Below are 24,697 nucleotides of genomic sequence, written 5' to 3'. Positions count from 1 at the left end.
AGAATATACTGACAGAAAACTCATTATTGGAAGAACTGATTATTATTATGCAAACATTTCCATTATTCACTTGCTGAAAACTTGGGCATACTTCCCAGACTGGAATTGAATCCTCTACTTCTTTTCACTTCATTATCTTTTTAGTTGAATATGTTTAACTTTCTGCGGTGGTTATTTTGACTCATGGCATTCTTTAGCATGATTAAGCCATTAAAATTCATTCAGGAGGGGCCAGCCCGGCGGCGCAAGCTGTTAAGTGTGCGCGCTCCGCTGCGGCGGCCGGAGGTTCGCTGGTTGGGATCCCGGGCAAGCACTGACGCACCGCTTGTCACACCATGCTGTGGCGGTGTCCCATATAAAGTAGAGGAAGATGGGCACCGATGTTAGCCCAGGGCCAGTCTTCCTCAGCAAAAAAAAAAAAGAGGAGGATTGGCATTGGATGTTAGCTCAGGGCTGGTCCTCCTCACACACAAAAAAAAATTAATTCAGGAAATGGACTTTTCTTCAGATAAAAAAGCAGCACTATGATGATAAAATACAGGATATCTTTGTCAGTTCTGCTCCAACAACTCAGCTCATAGTCTCTTGTTTGCTCATAGACCTTTATATGACCCAAAAAAACAATAATTTGGTCTAATAGATTGGCTGCTAAAATGTGAGTCATAAGGTCTTGCTATAAACATATGTTGAGTGAACGATGGGAGAGGAAAATAGACTCTAAGTTGCCTTCTTTTGCTAATGTTTTAAACTTGAGAAGATGACATTGAGCTTATTACTCATTTTCTGAAGAGAATAATGTTTACCTACAAGCAAACAACAATAAATACCTTATTGGATAAAAATTCCGTTAAGCTTTTATGAACATTTCATACCATTTTATACTTGGGTGGGTATATGAAGGAAAAAATTTTCTTTTACTAATAAACTTTCTATCTCAGCTTTATTCATTCCAAAGAGTAAATTCATAGTCCAAGTTTCAGATTCTGTAGTTCATTAGGAAAGTGTTTTTAAATAATACAAAAAAGGTTGCTTTTTGATTGTTCTACATATCAGGATCTGTTTTGTCCATCAGGATGATATTTTTAGAGATTAAAATTGTTGGGGATGGAGTAGCACTGTACATTCATGGATTATCAAATCTCTCATTATCTTGCCTCTATTTTGTATCATCATTTTTGAAGAATCATTACTTCCTGGATAAGCTGAATGGTGACTTCGGAACCCAATTATAAGAAATATTTCAGATTTCAAAGGTATTGAAAGCCACATGATAAAATAGTTCATGCCTCTCTGCATGTTTACTGTTTATGGAAAGTCATAGGGCTTCTTATTTTTTAATCAGGATCTAAAAAACAAAATAAATAAGCAGAATATACAGTCGTAGAGGTAAAAACTTGATATGCTTTAGATTCACAGAGATCCCTTTGTGTTTATTTCAGAGAAAGCTACAAACTCTGTGAAAGTTATTCAAATAAATCCATAAAAAATAGTTTGAACTCTGATATACATAAAATGTAGCTTCTCAGAATTTCCCTTGCTTTTCCCACTACTTCTCCTAATACTAACAGAGCATTTAGAAATAAGACACATCTCAAGCCTGAGATATGAAATATAAAATAGAGTTACAAGATCCATACAAGATTTACTATAGAGACTTCAGTCTATAAGATGAGCCATATAAAGGTACACACACAGCGGTGCCAAGGCAGATGTAGCCTAAAAGGGCGAGAGCACAAGTGGGGCAGACACAACAACTGAAGATAGCTTTTGCAAATTGACAAAAAATACAAAGTCATGAATTACAAAATTCTATGAACCCATGGGGGGACAAAAACAAAGAAATCCACATTTAAGCTCATAACGGCTAAAAAGTAAAGAGATCATCTTTAAAACAGTGAAAGAAAAAAAAAGACAGATTTATAGAGACAGAGCTTAGTGGTTGCATAGGGCTGGAGGAGGTAGGGTGTGGGAGAAGAGGGAGTGACTGCTGGCGGATAGAGGAATTTCCTTTTTAGGGGACAAAAATGCTCTAAAATTAGATTGTGGTAATAGTCACACAACCCTGTGAATATACTAAAAACACTGTATTATACACTTTCAAATGTTAAATTGTATGGTATGTAAACTATATCTCAATAAAGCTGTTAAAAATAGTCTGAAGTAGAAACAGCAGAAGGTTAATTCACAATAACTATGGATGTTGTTATCATAAACACATTGTGTTTTTCAATGTTTAAATTTGGTAAAAATAGATCCAAATATTAAAAACAGTTGTCAGGTCCACAGCTACCACAAATATATTTGCAGGTATTTCCATTTGACATATTACTGTCATCTTTAAAACCTCCATATTCCCTATGAGGGCTTACATATGCTGAAGGTGATTTGCTGAAAAACAGAGGTGCTGGAATTACAGTGATAACAGCATCGAGCACTGCTGACAATGATACAGGTCATCAATGTTAAAGCAAAGAGGTGAAGACAATTCACTTGAAGCAAAGGAAGACATATGTACTCCTATAGCAAAAATGAGATAAGAATGGATAGAAGAAAACATTAAAATGAATGAGGTAAGGAGATAAAGAAATCAAAACCAGACAGAGGAGAACGTCAGCTTCCACTGAGAGGACACTGATATGTCACTGTGTGGTAGCAATGTCAAGGATAGGTGAAACACTTCCAACACCTACGTTAAGGCCCTGCTAAGTAAGTTGAAATGTGAAAGTGGAAGGTCCCTTGAGCATTGTGAGGATGTTTATGGTGCATTAGCACCACATCACTTAGCACAGGTGTTCCAGTAATTGTGGAATACTGGGGAAATGCACAGTGCTCCATTTATCTTCATCACCTCCCAAGGTGATACACTAGTAGCAATTTAGCACCTGCTAGAGCAGTTTGGCATCTGTGGTATTTACCGAAGTGTTTGGTCTTAAAGGTTGGAAGTGTTATTTTGTACCTCCATATATGCTGGGGAATTATCAAGCATTTGCCAATACCAAATGCACTGTAAAACCCTCTTAGTGAAAGTTATAAAAGCAAACTTAATAAAGCGTAGTGAATAAAAAGTCTTATAAATGTGGCAGATTCAATTTTTTTACACCTCTTCTCCCCACCAAAAAGAGTCTTTTCTCTGACTACCAGGGAGACGAATCACTATGGCACTTGTTTAACAATATAACTTACATTTATAAATAAAGAAACGATTCAGAATGCAATTGTTTTAGTATTTTCTGCAATGGACGTTTTAGTTGTGCTGCTGACCCGGCAGGGAATCGGGTATGTTAAGATAAATAATTCTTCCCTCTATGTATTTCAAAATGATCTGAAATATGAGCAAATTAGTAATTTACCAAGAAAAGATAACCAAATATTTCTTATCTGAAAAAATAAATAAGATAGATAGATATAGACAGATTAAATCTTTCTTTATCCTAAAATCCTGGCTAATATGGGAGGTATGTCCTTGAGAAGGAGATCTATCAATTAATAATGAGTAACAAGGAATTGAGGTCTCCTTTTTTCACAAACTGTTTAAAGAATGATGCCTAATTTAATATTTCACTTAGAACTCCTTGTGTTCGAAATAGCTTCTCTGACTAGAGTTAGGATTATCTAAGAACAGAAAATAGAGAAAAAAATTAATACAATTATTCAGAAGGAAGAATTAGAGAAATATAAAACATTAGGAAATGTCGGAAATAGAAAAATAAAATTGTGAATTAGGCATATTTTGGATCTAGTAGTTCCTAGTAGTACTTTCACAAAAAGACATAATCATATATCTATATACTTTCCTTCACCTTAACACAATAATATTTTAGAGCACCAACTACGTGCCAAGTCCACAACTTGGCTGGCAATTAGCCCTCCACCCCCAAAAGGATTAAAATACACCATCAAGGGAAGAGATCCTCTAGGTTGTAGTCCAGATTAGTATATGGCTGCTGTTTAACAAATATTTGTAAAGTAAAGCATGTTTCCTGTAAATTATATAGATGCCGAATGTGTAATAGGTACATATTTTTTTCCAGCTGGACATGAAGCTACCCTAAATATCTTAAATCTGAATACATCAAACAACATTATTAGGTAACTATTAAGCAAAATATATCAGAAATACAAATATTTCTTGATTTAAAAATATTTAGGGTAGAATATGTCACTTTATCTTGATCAGAAGCAATCAAATCTAGTAAATGAACATAAGTTTGGATGAAGAAAATATAATAATATAATCAATGAATCAAGCATATATCTATCTTAATATATAAACTATTTACATCCTCCTGTACCAGAGAGTAAACTGCCTTTTTTATGCCCACAGAAAATGTATAAAAAATGTTCAAAGTCGATATAAGGAAAACAAACACATTAAAAAGGATACATAGGGCTGGCCCAGGGGCATAGTGGTTAGGTTCGCATGCTCTGCTTCGGCAGCCCCGGGTTCACAGGTTTGGATCCTGGGCACAGACATACGGGTCACTTATCAAGCCATGCTGTGGCAGGCATCCCACATATAAAGTAGAGAAAGACAGGCACGGATGTTAGCTCAGGGTCAACCTTCCTCAGCAAAAAGAGGAGGATTGGCAACAGATGTTAGCTCAGGGCTAATCTTCCTCACAAAAAAAAAGGATATATATTCAGGCAATATTCTCTGATTACAATCTTGTTCCTATATAATTCTCTATCAAAGAGGAAATCAAAGTTAAAAATAGCAAACTACTGGGAAAGTAATGAGAAAAGAAAACATACTGAAAACTGAAGGAAATAGTAAAGGCTATACTCAGAGGAAAATGTATAGCCATAACACTTTCATTATTAAAAGACATGTACTGGGGCCAACCTGGTGGCACAAGCAGTTAAGTGTGCGTACTCCGCTGCAGCAGCCCAGGGTTTGCCAGTTCGGATCCCGAGCACACACGGACGCACCGCTTATCAAGCCATGCTGCGGCAGCGTCCCACATAAAGTGGAGGAAGATGGGCACGGATGTTAGCCCAGGGCCAGTCTTCCTCAGCAAACAAAAAAAAAGAGGAGGATTGGCAGATGTTAGCTCAGGGCTGATCTTCCTCACAAAAAAAAAAATAAAAGAAAAGACATGTACTAAAAAAATTAATAAACAATGGTCATATTTTTTCTGGATAATCTATTTTTAGATGATCTGATAAATATTCCCAATATCTTTACGCTTTATAAATGTTTAGTATATTTGAAAAGAAATCAAGGGACATCAGTAGAAAACCAAAATGAATTACAGAAAACTGACAGAGGTAATCAATCACAAAAACAAATGATTATCCTAAAGGGTAAAGAGGGATGTTGCATAATAAAAAGAGGTCAGTTTGTTTAAAAAAAATATATATATATACACACATATACACACACACACACACACACACACACACACACACACCACTTCTAAATATATCTGCATTCAAAGCGAGTGATAAAACTCTCAGCAATCTAGGAATAGAAACAGTGACATGCTGGAGCTAGCCCAAGAGAGCTGATTGTTAAATTTTCACTAATTTTGTGTTTCAACTAACATCATATTGATAACTTTATATGGCTACAGTGGGAGTTTTTACACCAAGGGAACCAGCAAATTCCACAAATCAGGGCCTCCTCTCTACCCCCAGAAACCTGGTCATCAAACATTTACCATTGCATCACTCAATACGAGGAAACTCACTCAACCTGGTAAAAGACATCTATAAAAAATCTGCAGCTGTAATCATAAGAAATTTTTTTAATGGTCTTTTTTTCAAGATTGTGGAGAAAGGAAATATTCAAGACAGTTTGGTATTGATGTAAATATAGATTTACAGATCACATGGAACAGAACAGTTACTTCAGAATAGATGTTTGACAAAACACCAAGTTAATCCACTAGAGAACAAAGTCTCCCAGCAATCGCGTTGAAAGAAATGGATGTTCATATTTTAAAAAAATAATAAAAGATGAAAGTCAATGCTTATCTCACTCTAAAACATTTACTTGAAATGACACTTATAGGAAATTTAGAACAATCAATATTGGTCCAAAGTGAGAGAAAGCAGACCCATGCTGTCTTATTTCTAGGGATGGAGGAGGATTTAAATTTTAAACTTATGAAAAGAAGCATGAGGGAACTTTCTGGGCTGATGGCAGTTTTTTATAACTTGAATAGTGAGTTGGTCACATGAGTGTTAAAACTGCCAATACTCATCGGAATGTACCCTTAAAATGGATGTATTTTATTGTATCTAATTTACATCTTAATAAAGTTGACTTTCAAAATTATCAGGGAGGACCTTTTCTTCTGGCTATAATTAAGTAACTTGTGGCAGACCAATGTTCCCACTAAATAGCTAGCAAAGTCAGACACAAAAAAGCAATCTAGAAAAAGACAAATCTACAGTGACAGATCAGTAGTTGCCTGAGGTCAGGTGTGCTGGTGAACAAATTGTCTTGGAAGGAGCTCACACAAACAGCAAGATAAAAACATCTCAAAAAAGGTTGAAATGGTGGTGTGTTCTCTATCTTCAATGAAAATATTATTTGGAATCATTTGGAATTAACCTATGGGCTAACAAAACATACTGGACTTTAGAAAAGATTTTAACTGAAATAAAATATTGCATATTCAAACTTTTAATGCAGCTAAAATAGCACAGAAAACAAAATGTATAGCTTAACATGCATACATTAAAAAAATACTGAAATTTACAGGCTAAGTATATATCTCAGAAAGTTAGAAAAATAATGAAAACATACAGCCAAATAAATTAGAAGGTTTAAAATACAAGAGAAATAACACATAAAGGAGAAAACATACAATATGGTCAATATGTATGTTCAAGATGTTCAAAAGCTGATTCTTTGAAAATACTAATAAAATAAATAAATTTCTGGCAAGACTGACAGAAAAAAAGAAAAAAGGGAGAGGAGAGAGACACATACACACAAAAAAAATGTGTAATGAAACATAGGACATTAATTCAGACTTTGCAGATATTAAATGTTTTTGGATTATTTTATAAACAATTGTATGCTAATAAATTCAAAGTATGTGTGAAATAGATAAATTCCTAGAAAAAATTATTAAAAGAGATAGAAGGTAGAAGAGTACCTGAAAACATTTATAACAATAAAGAAATTGAATTATTAAACAAAATCTTTCCATAACAAAATTCTAAGCTCAGGTAACTTCACTGGTAAGTTCTATCAAAAATTCTAAAGTTGCACAAAATATTCCAGAGCACTGATTTAAAAATAAAAAGCCTTCATACGAAACCAGTGAGGTCAGTAAAAGAAAAATCCTAAGGCAAACAACCTTAAACATAGTTGCAAAATTAAAAACTAAAACATCATCAAATCAAGTCTAAAGTATTGAAAAAAATAGCATAAAATTCATGTATAAGCTTGGTTTATAACACGAACATAAGATTTTTTAATCATGGAAACTCAATCAATGCAAGCCACCATATTAACATCATTAAGTAAAAATTTTAATAAAATCTGAATAGATACAAAAGGAGCAGTTTCTGTGATATAACTTTCATTCACAATTTAAAAAGTAAAATCTTAGCAAACTAAGAATAGAATAGACACCATTTTTTCTTTGATTTTTTCTGACTTGCTATTTATTTTACTAATCATTTTGATTAATTGACAAACATTTAAATATGTTTTGTATAAATACATGGTATTATACTTGAAAAGAATACATAGTAGGAGGCGGAGTCAAGATGGCGGCATAAGCAGACTGGGAACTCACCTCCTCCCGTGGACACAGCCAATTTACAACTACTCGTGGAAAAATTACCCCTGAGACAGAAGTGAAAACTGGATAAGAGGAACTCCTGCAACAAGGGACAATCCTAACTGAGGTGGAAGGGGCAGAGACTCCCTTCTGGAGAGGAGAAACGCCGCCTTCACAAACCAGCTTCACGGCTGCCGGGAGCAGCTCACAGGTACGCAGCCTCCCTGGAGACGCGGGGTCCTGAGCCGGGGAGCGCCCCCGCTGTGGGCATTTTGTGGACCCAGCACAATCGAGACCAGCAGCATAATATCTGACTTTGCCTGCTAATAAAACACTGGGGAGCACCCCCAGAAAACCCGGTTCACAAAGAAACTAAAACTGGCTCTTAAAGGGCCCGCGCACAAACTCACCCGTTTCAGAAAGCATCCTAAAATCACCAGAAAGCAAGGTGTACAGTGCTTTGGTGACAAGAGACTCACCTAATAGGCCCTGAGTGCATCTCGGTGAGGGGTGAGACCTCTCCAGGGAATGGGACATTGGCGGCGGCCATTGTTGTGGCCTGGTGTGGGCGTGCTGACACAGACACCATTGGAGTTCTCCCTGAGGCCTGCTAGCCCAGGGTCTGCCCCAACTGCTAGAGCACCGATTTAATCCAGCTCAGCCAGGGCAGGCAGCCCACCCTAGAGACTAGCCCCACCCAACAACAAGCCCTCAGGCAACTTGTGGGCCTGCATAGATTGGTGACTGGATTCTCTGCAGCCTGGCAACTGAGCTGACTTGAGCGGGGCAGGGTGTGCACAAGGAGCGGGTGGAGAGTGTGGGGCGGTGGTGGAGTGTGTGGGGCTCCCGCCATGGAGAGACTGGCTCCACTTGGGGAAGTCGGGGCGCTCACACGGGGCAGGACTGTGTTGACTGTGTGTGTGGACCTGTGGGCGGCAGGGCTTCTCAGCCACAGAAGGCTTGTGCTTCTCAAAGACCCACATAGGAGGTTTCCTCCACCTTCCAAAAACTGAAACAATTGGGTGCTCCTGTGCCTGAGGCCACCCCACCCAGCTGCAATCCTCAGAGAGCTGACAAGAGACCTAATAGGCTAGAGGCTTACAGCAATTATAAGGCCCTGAGACTAACAACCTGCCACGGTCGGGGCCTACTCACTTAAAAGAAATACTGAAACACAAATGTGGGCCTCCCCACACCTGATAAAGAGACTGAAGGGCCCACAACAACTACAAGCAGCTGAGCATTACAACAGCTGGCCAGGAGCATAACTCAGCCTCCCTGGGCGCCTACAGAGAGAGCAAACAGGCCACAGCAGAAGGATACACGTAGCCCACATAGGGGTCACCCCTGGAATATTGAGAACTGAGGGAAGCACACTGGAGCCTCCTAAGGCATCACTTACATAAGGTCACCTATCCAAGAGCAGGAGACGTAGCTGACCTACCTAATACATAGACACAAGCACAGGGAAAGAGGCAAAATGAGGAGGCAAAGGAATACATTCCAAGTAAGGGAACAGGACAAAACCCCAGAAAAGGAACTAAGTGAAACAGAAATGAGCAACCTACCTGTCAGAGAGTTGAAACAAAGAGTGTTAAGGATGCTCACTGATCTGGGGAGAAGAATAGATGAACTCAGTGAGAATGTCAACAAAGAAATGGAAGATATAAAAAAGAACCAATCAGAAATGAAGAATACAATACTGGAAATAAAACATTCATTAGAGGGACTCAAAAGCAGAGTAGAGGATACAGAAGAACGGATCTGTGAGCTGGACAAAAGACTAGAAGAAATTACCCAAGGTGAACAGGTAAAAGAGAAAAGAATTAAAAAGAGTGAGGACAGTCTAAGGGACCTCTGGGACAACATCAAGCACACTAACATCCGTGTTATAGGTGTCCCGGAAGGAGAAGAGCGAGACAAGGGGGCAGAGAATCTATTTCAAGAAATAATAGATGAAAACTTCCCTAACCTAGGGAAGGAAACAGACATCCAGGTACAGGAATCACAGAGAGCCCCAAACAAGATAAACCCAAAGAGGCCCACAGCAAGACACATCATAATCAAAATGTCCAGAATTAAAGATAAAGAGAGAATCCTAAAAGCTGCAAGAGAATGTCAAGTTACGTACAAAGGAAACCCCATAAGGCTATCAGCTGACTTCTCAGCAGAAACCTTACAGGCCAGAAGAGAATGGCACGATATATTTAAAGTGCTGAAAGGAAAAAACTTACAGCCAAGAATACTCTACCCAGCAAGGTTATCGTTCAAAATGGAAGGAGAGATCAAAATTTTCCCAGATAAGCAAAAATTAAAGGAGTTTGTCACCAAGAAACCAGTGCTACAAGAAATGTTAAAGGGACTGATTTAAGGGGAAAAGAGAAGACCACAAATAGGAAAAATCATCTATTTCCATGATTAGAACGTAATGGATACGAATGCACAACAAAGAGATTAGATATGATATCAAAAACATGAGGGAGGAGGGGAGTTAAAGAGTACAGCTTTCAGACAGAGGTCAAACTAAAGTGACCATCAATTCTGTATAGAAGAAGAAAGGGACAGAGTAGGACTACTAAAACACTGAGAAAAAAAAAAGTTAAAAAATGGCAGTAAGTACATACTTATCAATAGCTACTTTAAATGTCAATGGACTAAATGCTCCAATTAAAAGGCATAGGGTGGCTGACTGGATAAAAAAACAAGACCCATATATATGCTGCATACAAGAGACACACTTCAGACCTAAAGACACTCACAAACTGAAAGTGAAGGGATGGAAAAAGATACTCCATGCAAATGGCAATGAAAAGAAAGCTGGGGTAGCAGTACTCATATCAGACAAAATAGACTTTAAAACAAAAACTGTAAAAAGAGACAAAGGGCATTACATAATGATCAAGGGAACAATCCAACAAGAGGATATAACACTTGTAAATATCTACGCACCCAATGTAGGTGCACATAAATATATAAAACTATTATTAACAGACATAAAAACAGAAATAGACAGTAACACAATAATAGTAGGGGACTTTAACACTCCACTTACACCAACGGATAGATCATCCAAACAGAAGATCAATAAGGAAACATTGGCCTTAAACGACACACTACAACAGATGGACCTAGTAGATATATACAGAGCATTCCATCCAAAAACCGAAAAATACACGTTCTTTTCAAAGGCACATGGAACATTCTCCAGGATTGATCACATATTAGGCCACAAAACAAGTCTCCATAAATTTAAGAAGATTGAAATAATACCAAGCATCTTTTCTGACCACAATGGTATGAAACTAGAAATCAACTATAGGAAGAAAATCAGAAAAGCCACAAATACATGGAGATTAAACAAAATGCTACTGAACAACGACGGGGTTAACGAAGAAATCAAAGAAGAAATCAAAAAATACCTGGAGACAAATGAAAATGAAAATACGACATGCCAGAATTTATGGGATACAGCAAAAGCAGTTCTAAGAGGGAAGTTTATAGCAATACAGGCCTATTTCAACAAACAAGAAAAATCTCAAATAAACAATCTAACAATGCACCTGAAGGAACTGGAAAAAGAAGAACAAACAAAGCCCAAAATCAGTAGAAGAAGGGAAATAATAAAAATCAAAGCAGAAATAAATGAAATAGAGACCAAAAAAACAATAGAAAAAATTAATAAAACCAAGAGCTGGTTCTTTGAAAAGATAAACAAAATTGACAAACCTTTAGCTAGACTCACCAAGAAAAAAAGAGGGAAGGCACAAATAAGTAAAATCAGAAATGAAAGAGGAGAGGTTACAACAGACACCTCAGAAATACAAAAGATTATAAGAGAATACTATGAAAAGCTATATGCCAACCAATTCGACAATCTGGAAGAAATGGATAAATTCTTAGAATCGTACAACCTTCCAAAACTGGATCAAGAAGTAGAGAATTTGAATAGACCAATCACCAGTAAGGAGATTGAAACAGTAATCACAAACCTCCCCAAAAATAAAAGTCCAGGACCAGATGGCTTTCCTGGTGAATTCTACCAAACATTCAAAGAAGACTTAATACCTATCCTTCTCAAACTCTTCCAAAAAATTGAGGAGGGGGGGAAGCTCCCTAACTCATTCTACGAAGCTGACATTACCCCGATACCAAAACCAGCCAAGGACAACACAAAAAAAGAAAATTACAGGCCAATATCACTGATGAACATCGATGCGAAAATCCTCAATAAATACTAGCAAATCGCATACAACAATACGTTAAAAAGATTATACACCATGATCAAGTGGGATTTATTCCAGGGATGCAGGGATGGTTTAACATTCGCAAATCAATCAACGTAATACACCACATTAATAAAATGAAGAATAAAAATCACATGATCATCTCAATAGATGCAGAAAGCATTTGACAAGATACAGCATCCATTTATGATAAAAACTCTGAATAAAATGGGTATAGAAGGAAACTACCTCAACATAATAAAGACCATATATGAGAAACCCACAGCTAATATCATCCTCAATGGTGAAAAACTGAAAGCCATCCCTCTAAGAACAGGAACCAGACAAGGATGCCCACTGTCACCACTCCTATTTAACATAGTACTGGAAGTCCTAGCCAGAGCAATCAGGCAAGAGAAAGAAATAAAAGGAATCCAAATTGGAAAGGAAGAAGTGAAACTGTCACTATTTGCAGATGACATGATTTTATATATAGAAGACCCTAAAGAATCCACCAGAAAACTTTTAGAAGTAATAAACGAATATGGTAAAGTTGCAGGATACAAAATCAACATACAAAAATCAGTTGCATTTCTGTACACTAACAATGAAGTAGCAGAAAGAGAAATTAAGAATACCATCCCATTTACAATTGCAACAAAAATAAAATACCTAGGAATAAACTTAACCAAATAGGTGAAAGATCTGTACACCGAAAACTATAAAACATTTCTGAAAGAAATTGAGGAAGGCACAAAGAAATGGAAAGATATTCCGTGCTCTTGGATTGGAAGAATTAACATAGTTAAGATGTCCATACTTCCTAAAGCCATCTATAGATTCAATGCAATCCCTATCAAAGTTCCAACAACATTTTTCACAGAAATAGAACAAAGAATCCTAAAATTTATATGGAACAACAAAAGACCCCGAATAGCTAAAGGAATCCTGAGAAAAAAGAACAAAGCTGGAGGTATCACACTCCCTGATTTCAAAATATACTACAAAGCTATAGTAACCAAAACAGCATGGTACTGGCACAAAAACAGACACACAAATCAATGGAATAGAATCGAAAGCCCAGAAATAAACCCACACATCTATGGACAGCTAATCTTTGACAAAGGAGCCAAGAACATACAATGGGGAAAAGGAAGTCTCTTCAACAAATGGTGTTGGGAAAACTGGATAGCCATATGCAAAAAAATGAAAGTAGACCCTTACCTTACACCATACACAAAAATTAACTCCAAATGGATTAAAGACTTGAATGTAAGACCTGAAGCTGTGAAACTTCTAGAAGAAAACATAGGCAGTGCGCTCTTTGACATCAGTCTTAGCAACATCTTTTCAAACACCACGTCTGACCGGGCAAGAGAAACAATAGAAAAAATAAACAAATGGGACTACATCAAACTAAAAAGCTTCTGCACAGCAAAGGAAACCATCAAGAAAACGAAAAGACAACCTAACAATTGGGAGAAGATATTTGCAAACCATACTTCTGATAAGGGCTTAATCTCAAAAATATATAAAGAACTCATGCATCTCAACAACAAAAAAACTACCAACCCAATTAAAAAATGGGCAAAAGACCTGAACAGACATTTCTCCAAAGAAGATATACAGATGGCCAACAGACACATGAAAAGATGTTCAAAATCACTAACTATCAGGGAAATGCAAATCAAAACTACAATGAGATATCACCTGACGCCCGTCAGAATGGCTATAATTAACAAGACAGGAAACAACATGTGTTGGAGAGGATGTGGAGAGAAGGGAACTCTCACACACTGCTGGTGAGAGTGCAAACTGGTGCAGCCACTATGGAAAACAGTATGGAGATTCCTCAAAAAATCAAGGATAGAACTACCATATGATCCAGCTATCCCACTGCTGGGTATTTATCCAAAGAACTTGAAAACACCAATTTGTAAAGGTACATGCACCCATGTGTTCATTGCAGTGTTATTCACAATAGCCAAGACTTGGAAGCAACCTAAGTGCCCATTAAGCGACGAATGGATAAAGAAGATGTGGTATATATACACAATGGAATACTACTCAGCCATAAGAAACGATGAAATCCAGCCATTTGTGACATCATGGATGGGCATTGAGGTTATAATGCAAAGTGAAATAAGTCAGAGGGAGAAGGTCAAATACCGTATGATTTCCTTCATTAAGTAGTAGATAATAACAACAATAAACAAACACATAGGGACAGAGATTGGATTGGTGGTTACCAGAGGGGAAGGGGGGAGGGCGGAGGGTGAAAGGGATAATTTGGTACATGTGTGTGGTGATGGGTTGTAATTAGTATTTTGGTGGTGAACATGATGTAATCTATGCAGAAATAGAAGTACAATGATGTACACCTGAAATTTTTACGTTATAAACCAATGTTACTGCAATAAAAAATTAAAAAAAAAATACATAGTAGACATGCTTGCTTTTATTTGGTATTTATTTCTAACGAGGTTTATTTTGAAAATTTTAAACATGAAAAAGTTTGAAAGATATTACAATAAACTAAGTTATATCCACTGCATTCCACTGCAACAGTTTAAACACTAAATTTTGGATGATGACATGCTTTGTGAAGAAAGGAGACAGAACCATTATTATCATATCTATTTAATATTTTATTGGTCCGAGGTAGTAAATTAAGACAAACAAAAAAAAAACTATTTTAAAGATTGAGAAGAAAAAGATTATATAACTGTACACAAGGAAAAAATTTTTAAATCCTATGGCTTTATTATGCTAATCAATGAGAGCATTTAGCAAACTTTCTTTGATTATAATGAATATAAAATCACTTTGGATTTCTACATAGCAGAACTTTTAAACCTACCACTTAAATCTCTCACACACACACAGTAGGTGTATATATATATATGAAGGTATGTATCATATATGTACATATACATATAGTATATATGTATATATCCTATATATACATATAATATTCAGAGTATATATGTATATATATTTATATACACACATACATAGAGTATATATGTATATAGCATAGATATACACACACACATAAACACACATATGGATATAGTAGCAAGGATGTTTATTACAGTATTTTTTTTCCAGTAACTTTATTGAGATCATAATGGTTTATATAAAACATTGTGTAATTTCGGGTGTACATTATTGTTTATCAATTTCTGAGTAGACTTCATTGTGGTCACCCCAAGTAGTCTAATTACTGTCCATCGCCATACATAGGTGTCCCTTTACCCCTTTCACCCACCCCCTACTCCCCTTCCCCTCTGGTAACCACTAATCTGTTCTCTTGATCCATGTATTTGTTATCTTCCACATATGAGTGAAATCATGCATTAATTTGTCTTTCTCTGTCTGGCTTATTTCACTTAACATTATACCCTCTAGGTCCATCCATGTTGTTGCAAATGGGATGATTTTGCCTTTTTTTATAGCTGAGTAGTATTCCATCATATATACATACCACATCATCTTTATCGAATCATCAGTTGCTGGGCACTTGGGTTGCTTCCACGTCTTGGTTATTGTGAATAATTCTGCAATGAGCATAGGGGTGCCTAAATTTCTTTGGATCATTAATTTCAAGTTCTTTGGATAAACGCTCAGTAGTGGGAGAGCTGGATCATACAGTACTTCTATTTTTAATTTTTTTTTGAAATCTCCATACTGTTTTCCATAGTGGCTGCACCAGTTTGCATTCCCACCAGCAGTGCATGAGGGTTCCCTTTTCTCCACATCCTCTCCAACATTTGTTGTTTTTTTACAGTATTTCTTAATGATAACAAATTCATACAAGTTAGTAAATACCTTTCAATAGTAGAGACAAATTAATTATATAACCACTTGTTGTAAAATGCAGATATTAATTAAGAATACACTTATACAAGTTTTCTTATTTGAATTGTGACTCCCATGAAATATTGTTGTTACATAGACATAAGATATACAGAAGTGTATATATGATTGATCCTATTTTGTAACGCTAACCATGGAAAAACTCAGTTTGTGTGTGTGTGTGCGTTTGTTTGCTGTATAGGCAAACGTGAAGAAAGTTATTGAAGATACTGATGTTTATGATATTCCATTAAGTGGTTAAAAGGCAAGTTAGATTTTATTGTCTATTTTATTCAGTACTAGGATTTTTACCAGTAAAAAGCAAATAAGCCCGATATATTGGAATATATGTTCACATATATTTATATGAACACAAAAATACATGCACAACAATACACACAAGGACATTAAAAACTGGTTACAAGAGAGATTTGAGTTTGAAAGTCATTTAGATGGGAAATAATTACATTTGTCTTTACATGCATTATGCATGCATATCTATATATGATATATATATTTATATAAAAATATATAGTAATACTTATATATTTAGGCAATCTTGTACATTATTGCACATTACTGTGGGATCATAAAAATGATGAGGAAAACTTAAGTCATGTGAAAATATCTTAATAATAAATGGGAAAAATTATAATTGTTTCACGATCTTTAAAAATTGTTTGCCAAGACATTAAAAACTCTTTTATTGTCAGTCATAAACATATAGGAAAATGAAAAAGTAGTAAAACTAATCTTTATCTTATTTACTCTAATTTAAAATATTGGAAACATTGATAGTGTGTTTTATTTCTTTGTAAAAACTTATTAAGAATAGTTTGGAGAGTGCTTGCTTGCTGCCTTCTCATTGTTTAACTTGTGATAAAAAGTGAGCATCTTTTCTACGCCTTGGCGAACTGTGATATGCTTTCTAACTTTGGATCAGCTTCCAACATTTTATTCTTTGTGCTTTCAATGTCATGAAATATCTCCAAGAATTATTCTAATGTGAAGCTTTCTATTGACATCCCTTCCTCTGTGACATCTTCCTTTTCCACACAAGCACTTGCTCATTTACTCCCTTTACTAAGTTCCTCTAGCTGCATTATCTCCAGTCTCTCAAGCTACGGCAGGGCCAATATTCTCATTTATTTCATCTATTAACTCTATTTATGTTCAATTCCAATTTCACTTCTAGCTTTATCACTTTATTGTTTCTTTGCTTTACTTTCATCTTTGATGGCCAATCTCTTCTTTCAATTATCCATTCTTATAAAATGTCATGTGGGTTTATCAATGGGTTGAGGGGGACAGCGTGATAATATGGTTTGCTGTCTGAGTGTGAAGTGAACAACAGGTGCACAGTGACTAATAACTGACAGACTTTGGAAGAAGCAAGATGAGTGATCACTGGCCATGGTGCACATCTGTTATTTATATAGTGATTTCTAGATTGAAGAGCTAGCAGTGAAGTTTGTACTAATGTGCAGTTAATATATCATAGTGACAAGACTTGTGCATATCAGAACCATGCAAAGTGAGGACTACTTATATATTTATGTCTATTTATAAAATTATAATTTCATTGCATTATTTTACTTGTTACAGAAAGCATGTATTGATATTTTTTATTTGTAAAATTGCAAATAAGTGAATGTTTAAAAAAAAAGATACATATTATTTGCAAGTGTAGGAGATGCCGAAAATACCTTGCCCATATCTTCTATTATTCACCTCTACATAGTCGCGGTGCTTATTACAAACAGCTGAAACTTTCTGCCTGAGATTTTTCTTCTTCTTGTAGGAGCACACTAAGCCAGAGCAGGCAGTCTGGAAGCACAGGAATATTAAATCTTTGGAAGCAGCTCTCAAGCAATGACAGAAAGACAATTGTCAAATACACACAAACTCCCAAACGCTCTTTATTTGGGGTAACTCCAGGACATGTTCTTAACTGTTTTTCAGAGTTTTAAAGTGGGACTGACTTCTTTTTCTCTAGCGGTAATTGGCTTGATAATCACCCTTTATTAACTTCCTTCCTGTTCCTATCTCACTTGCCCATATCTCGACCAGTGTTTGCTGTAATCAAATATACAACTTGCACTCTCATCTTTGACTTGAAGATCTCCTTCTAGAGAAACTCAAAACAGCAAAAAACAGAAATTAATTCTAATTTCAGGGAAAACGGAAAATATACAATAAAATCATATTGAATAACAACAAAAAAAATGTTATAGTGATAAAAGAATTGTTTGTAAAAGACATTTGTAAATGCAACTGTTCTTAGTTTAAAATGACACATACAGGTATCTGTTCACCACACTGTTTATGGTGAGTAGAGCACTCTTACTCTTCAAACAAGCTTTTATTCATTAGTATAAAAGTTCTTCAGTGGAAAGTTGATAAGCAGAGGGAGTTCTGTGAAAAGATGTGAATATTTAAAACTTCACAAAGGGTAGATGCAAGGAAGATTTGGAGACCACAGCAGAAGGCAACTACACTTTATTACTAAAGTATCCTCCCAGTAATACTGCAAATAACTTGTATCATAAGAACATGTATTATTTGAATTCTCATATAGTAATGAGTGAAACCCTTGATATTTCTCTCTAAATTAGGTCACCATCATATATGATTTTATCATTACTTTATAAGGTTTACTTCATGTCAAGCTTCAATGTTCTCCAAACACTATTTCTAATGAATTATGGATGAGGAAAATACTTTGAGTGTATTTTTAGCACTTGGATGAATTACTCTGCTTCTTGTGAGCAATCTCCAGTAATTCCATATCACAGAATTCATAACAAGCATGGAATCATTCAAGCGCTTCCATGAAAAACATCCTGCATTTGGTGTGTTATTTCTTTGACTGGAGATACATGTTGAATATAACCGTCCATAGAAATGTGCAATTTAATCATAGTTTTCACTGTGAGAAAAAGAACTGAATCTTTGAGTAACGAGGTAGAATACATTTCCAAAAGATTATTTAGGTTTAAAATGTTCTTGAGGGAGATTAGGTTGCAGTTTTCAAAATCTACAACCTCATGTTTTTCCATGATCACATCAGGAAGTGCAGTGACATTTTTTAAACTAACTTTTGGAATGTGTTTTTATTCAATGAACAGTGGCATGACAACATAGGGAATTAACACAGTCTATTCTCCATCACCAATGGCATTTAGAAAAGAGAAACCAGTAGGCAGAAATGAAACGAACATCTTACTGAAAGTTCTCATTTTCTCCAGGTCAAATTCCTGTTCTGTAACAGAACAATTAACTGTGCTGACCCCTGGTGCTCTCCTTCTCTGTTAACTATAAACTCTGCCTGTGCAATATCACCCACTAACAAAACTTAAAGTTTTTCTACTGGTTGATGTTTCTTTTAAAAAATACATATCTCTGGCTGTCATCTCTCCTTTGAACTTCAAATCAGCAACTCCAAATGTCTAGTGAGATAGCTCTGTCTCCATATAATCAATCTCAAAATACTTAAAATAGTTATTTTTGGGCCACTATTATCGCCCAATCTCTCTCCTTGTTTTCTGATTCCTTTCTGGGTTTGTTAGAAACAACTTCATCAAAACTTTAATACAAGTAAAAAACTGTTTAAAATCTGACCACTTTCCTTTTTCTTACCCCTTAAGGCCAACAATTTAAAAATTCTTATTGAGTTTACCACCCAAGATTCTCTTGCATCTCCCTTTCTTTTCCAACTACACTACTATTTTTCTACATGAGGTTTTCATTGCCTGGCTCAGTTCATTACGTCCTACAATTTACTCCCCACACTACTGATAGTGTGACTTCAAAAAATGCAAATTTGACTATGTTATTCCTTGTTCTTACACTCTTCATTACTTCTGCATCAGCTACCTTACAAATTAAATGGCATACCAGACCTTTTCTACTTACATATCTGCTAATATAGAAAACTGGATACCTTGAAAAATTCTCCATGTGGAAACAACACAAAATTACTGAAACAATATTGTGGCAACGTTTTATAAAACCATCACAGAGCTGGAAAGAAAGTAAGGGATATCCTCAGAGAAAAATAAATATAAAGGCACAGATTTATAGAGGTATATCGTGGCAAAGATGGGACTGCCTTATGGCGATCCACCAGTCCATTTTGACCTAAGTCTTCACTTCTTTTGGCTGTATAATGAACAATAAACAAAATCTTGGAAATGAAAATGAAACTAAGTTCAATTTGGAAACTCTCCCTCCTTTATTAAACCAAGATTTAAAGATGATACAGCTCACTTTCTTTAGTAATGTTGTCACAGAGAAATTATCAAGCTAAAGTATAAAAATGCCAAAGGAAGGAAGGAAGGAAAGTAAAGAAAAAAAAGAAAGAAAAATAAATCCACACCTAGACATACTGCTGTACAATCAAGTTTCTTAAAAAAGACTATTAAAGCTGGTAATAAAAAGGATTATTTATGAAGGAGCCAAAATTAAGGCCAAATTGACCTCTTAAAACAGAAAGCCAACAGACAAACAAAAAGCAAAAAACAATTGAACTGATATCGTCAAAGTTTGGGGGAAAATAAATATCTAAAAAGAAATACAACAAAACAGAATTTAACACTAATAGAACCTCACTAAAGATATGTTGTCTATTGATTCACGACAAATTACCACAACTTAGCCATTTAAAACAACCTCCATTTATTATCTCATAGTATGGCAGGTCAGAAGAACAGGCGGGCTGGACAGGTTCTCTGCCTAGGTTCTCAGAAGGCTGAAAACAAGGTGTCAGCAGGGCTAGACTCTATGGAAGAATCCACTTTCATGCTCATTCCTATTATTGGCAGAATTCAACTCCTTGCTGTTCTAGGAATGAAATTTGTTTTCTGTTGATCAGGGACTGCTCTCAGCGGTTAGGTCTTTGCTCTACGGTATCCTCCAGCTCAAAGTCACCAATGGGGAACCTCTCTCACATCAAATTGATCTCACATTTTGAATCTCTCTGAGTTCCCCTTCTGCAACCAGCTGAAGAAATCTACGCTTTTAAAGGGCTTGAGTGATTATGTTAGGCATACCTGGACAATAGTGAGTCAGAGACTTAATACACATTGTTTTAATATAACATAAAATATTCACAACCATTATATTCATAGTAATGATGAAAAGCAAATGTTTAGAAAAAGAGGTAAATTAATTTGGTCAAGGTCACAAAAACAGTGACCTTGTGCAGGGTGGGTGTTTGAACATAGTTAACTCCTGAACCTGGGCACTTTTCCCAGAACCACACTGCTTTGTCCCCTTTCAATTTACTTGCTTAATGCTACTTGTCCAGAGTTTACCCAAACTACTCCATAATATTGCTGCATCGGCCTCCATTTTGTGTGGCCAAGCAGCCAGCAGGGGCCTTGAACTGACACTAGTCCTTACAGCAAGCACATGCCCTAGATAACAGTCTACAGTCACAAGTAAATATAAGTTCTTGATATGACTCCCCCAATAGTCCTTGTGATAAACAGTCTCCCCCGCCTCCCAGGATCTTCCCCTTGTGTGCCCCTCTGGAGCTTCCCAAAGGCCTGCTTTTTGGGTGTATTGACCAATTTGGCCTAAGTCTGGGAACCCCAAAGCACTCTACCCATGGCCACAATAAGTCCCAAGTCCTGCCGCTCTCTCTGCCTGCCTTGACCTCTCCACACAGCCCCTCCAGGCGTGCCGTGTGTATCTCCTCCAGAACGTGTGAGTAATAAACTTCTCTATTTCAATTTCCTTGTGGTCTTTTATTGAACATCAGCTCATCATCCAACACAAAAGTTAATTTAACAAAGTCACAACACTACAAAAGCTGCATTTTTACTCTGCGTACTGAAAATTTTTCCCCAACATAGCATGTTCCTACCCTGCCTTTGAAATTTTGTGATGCTTCTTTCCTGTCATTATCATTTTCAAGATTTGCTGAACACTTCATTTGAGAGTTTATGCTTCTCAAACACATGGGACTATGCCAAGGCAAGGATTTGTCTCAAAATAAGTTTGTAATGATACATTTTAATCAAAGAGGAACTACCATCTAAGAATTTTCACAACATTCTGAGAGCACAGGTATAGTATTTTTTCAGGTTTATTTACAAAAATTATGCAGTTTCATAAAAATCCATATTCAGATGCAAAACGATCTGCCTGCACAGCTGCCTCAACTCTAAGTCAACTAATCAGCTAAGGATTGTGTAACGGGCTCTCAAGAGTACTTACTGTTCTCGTTCAGGTATGGGCACATTTCAAAACACAGGAACAGTGCAACATTCCGAGTTTTCTTAAGACAATTACATTCAGTTGCTAATTAAAGTGGACTGTCACTGATTTTTTCTCATAACACCACAGTATACAGGCATGTGCCAAGAATGAATGAGGAAGAATAGCTCCACCATTACTGGATACTGATTGCTGAACATTTTGAAGGATGTAAACAATGCTGTTTTTAACAATGTTGGCATAGAAGCCTTACGCTTACACAAGTGATACTTTCTGCTTTTCCAAAGATCTTCTTATACATTAAAAAATAATTGTTCTAAATTCTGTTCTTGTCCCTGAAACATCTGTGGTATTGTTTTACTTTTTATTCATGCATTTATTGAAAAATCAGTGAGCAACTATTAATAAGCCATGGATGATAATGATAATGGAAAAACAGTCCCTACACTCAAATAGTTTGATTTTGGTAATAGGGGAAAATTCCATAGTCCTCAGAGTTATTGTAGAGTGGCAAGTGAATACTGCTTGGCAATCTTTATTATGTACAATTCAGTTAATATTTAATGGATTCCCTTTGGTTTTCATATCCAACTCACTGACAGTTCCTTCTTTGTCATACTGTGGAATCCATATTCATTTCTGGACAGCCTCTGTATTGTAGATCCTCTTCATCTAGCATTTACATTATTTCAAGACCTTCCTTGACATCTTCCTCCCATTGATTCCCCCTATAATTCTATCCTCCTAAAGTTCCAAGTTCCACCAAGAAAATGTTATCAAATTATTTAATTATTGTGCTTCTCTACTGTACATAAATAAAAATCATGCTACCTCATCCCATCACACTTTTAAAAAACTGTTTTTGAGCTTCTGTATTGTGTAAAGAGTAATTCTATGTAATACAGTCCCAGAGATGAATAAGATTTTCAAACATGTCTCTTTGTAGCTAACTTGTAATATATCACATGACAACTTTGATAAATAAATTGGCACAATTTGCGAATACATGAAAATATATGTCCTCTTTAAAAGTTAAAATATGTCCAGAAGACTCATGCACAACAACCAAAGAGAATTGTTTGTTATCCAACCCAAGTTTGGATGTGACCTGTTTCTTTTTCTTAAAACAAAATTGTGTCATAACTTCAGTACAGCTGTTACATTGCATTTACTAAATATATACGATAAAGTTTCAAAGCACATGTAACAAACTCCTGCCCAGAAAGGGCCTCGCCTAAAAAAACTCTGATTCACAATACACTTTTCCTATCATTTAATTAATAGTCCTGGCAACAAGAAGAACTTGTCAAACATGAAAATTTTTAAGGCCCTAGGGATTTACTATATATTAGTATCAATTCAGATATTATACCGTAGAACAAGGAATTTAAATTACAGAGGACTAAAACATACAATTCCACATACTCATAATAATTCGTAACAACGTTATCATATTACTTCATTAGTTCAAGAAAGGGAAAGTTTGGCAATTTCATCAGGTTAAAAAAACCAAATTAAGGGGCCGGCCCGGTGGCGCAAGCAGTTAAGTGCGCACACTCCGCTGCGGCGGCCTGCGGTTTGCCGGTTCGGATCCCGGGCGCGCACCGACACACCACTTGGCAAGCCATGCTATAGCGGCATCCGATATAAAGTAGAGGAAGATGGGCACGGATGTTAGCGCAGGGCCAGTCTTCCTCAGCAAAAAGAGGAGGATTGGCAGATGTTAGCTCAGGGCCGATCTTCCTCACAAAAAAAAAAAAAGAATTAAATTTGGGGCCCACCCAGTGGCGTAGTGGTTAAGTTCAGCCCGCTCTGCTTTGGCAGCCTGGATTCATGGGTTCAGATCCCAGGAGCGGACCCGCATCACTTAGCCGTGCTGTGGCAGCAACCCACATACAAAATAGAGGAAGATGGGCCACAGATGTTAGCTCAGGGACAATCTTCCTCAAGCAAAAAGAAGAGGACTGGCAACAGATGTTAGCTGAGGGTAAATCTTCCTCAGCAAAAAAAAAAAAAAAATTGAATTGACTTGATAAACACCAGAATCATTATTATTATAGATGTGAACACATAGTCATATACTGTTTTACATTAGTTCAAGGCCATTTTGCTAGGCTGGTCAAGAACTGAAAAATAACTGAGTTACTCTAATGTCAATGGTATGCCAAGACTAGACAACATGATTGAAAAAAAATCCCAAGGTTCTAGTGCAGATATCAAATCTATAATCTGAAGAGCAATGTAAGAACAGGCCTACTAATTCTCAGAGAGCTAATTCTCACAGGTTAAACATAACCTCTTGGGTTTTTTTGCACCTTCATAATATCTGTCCTATCTGTTAGTACCTCAAAAGCAGAGTGTGGCACTGAAATTTTGCATGCAATAGCTTAAGCCATTCCTGAGCCAGCTGAGGACATTAATAAATAAATAGAGTGTTCTCTATTTCATATTTTTCAGATTCTTATTTTAACTCCGGTTTGTCATCTATTAAAAAAATAAGATTGATGATTTTTTGGGGGGAGGGGACAGAAACTCCTTGAAGAAAAAAAATCATGTTACAAAATAAATGGCAATCTTATGGTAAAAGAGTTTTACATGTACTTCATGTTTATTAATAGTTTGTTTAAATATCAAAATTCATGAATTGAAAGT

Source organism: Ceratotherium simum, chromosome 29 (assembly GCF_057802395.1).
Source record: "Ceratotherium simum simum isolate JZ-2026a chromosome 29, ASM5780239v1, whole genome shotgun sequence".
NCBI lineage: Eukaryota > Metazoa > Chordata > Mammalia > Perissodactyla > Rhinocerotidae > Ceratotherium > Ceratotherium simum.
This window is presented reverse-complemented; position numbering follows the sequence as displayed.